This window comes from Acyrthosiphon pisum, chromosome A1, assembly GCF_005508785.2.
Source record: "Acyrthosiphon pisum isolate AL4f chromosome A1, pea_aphid_22Mar2018_4r6ur, whole genome shotgun sequence".
Classification (NCBI taxonomy): domain Eukaryota; kingdom Metazoa; phylum Arthropoda; class Insecta; order Hemiptera; family Aphididae; genus Acyrthosiphon; species Acyrthosiphon pisum.
Window position 1 is genome coordinate 8,428,181 of NC_042494.1, and position 835 is coordinate 8,429,015.

Genomic DNA, 835 nt, shown 5'->3' on the forward strand with positions numbered 1-835 from the left:
CATATTATATAATAAAGTGAAATTATTTTAGAAAAATCTAAATTCAAATTATCGTATGGATAAGCTATCGAGTTTAGAAATACTTTAACGTTTGTTAGATTACAATGGTCAAATATACTACAATCTTTCGCTAACAAATTTTTACGTCCTTTTTGTAAACCAATTATGATAAATCGTGGTTTTTCTAATTTTGAAGCAGTTTTTAAATTCCATACAACTTTTTTAGTGGTTCCGAGTTCAGGATATTCAAAAGTTTCAAAAGATCTAAAAGGGATAAATAGACTTTTTTCTTTTTCTATAAGTTTCAATAATTTTAACCTTTCTTCATCGTCAACATTGATATGTGGGACCTTCCAGACTATTTTGTTTAAAACGACTTTACCTTCAGTAGCAGTTGCACCAGTTTTACAACTTAAAGCATTTAAATCGCTATGACTTCGAGTTAATATTAATTCCAATCTAGAATTCACCAATATTCTTTTATAGTCTTCAAACAAACCTAACCAATATTTCAATGGAATGCAAGCACTAAATTCACCTTTCTCATTTTCCGATTGCGTTGCGTTTTTAAAATTCCAACCAGAATTTTCATAACAATTATAGTTGTCTGGTGTACAGGATAAGTAACCTTTCAACGAGCTAGTGATTCCAAGAGCACGTGTGCTATCTACTTCTATCCCATTGATTTCCAATCGTATTTGTTCGAAGAGGAAAGAGTAACCGTTATTAGATAGTTTCACTTTGGTAGCATCAGTTATTGTTCCTTCCAAAAAAATAAAGCTTTCGTGTAGATATGGGTAGACATCCGTTTGCTGGATTGATATACGTATTCATC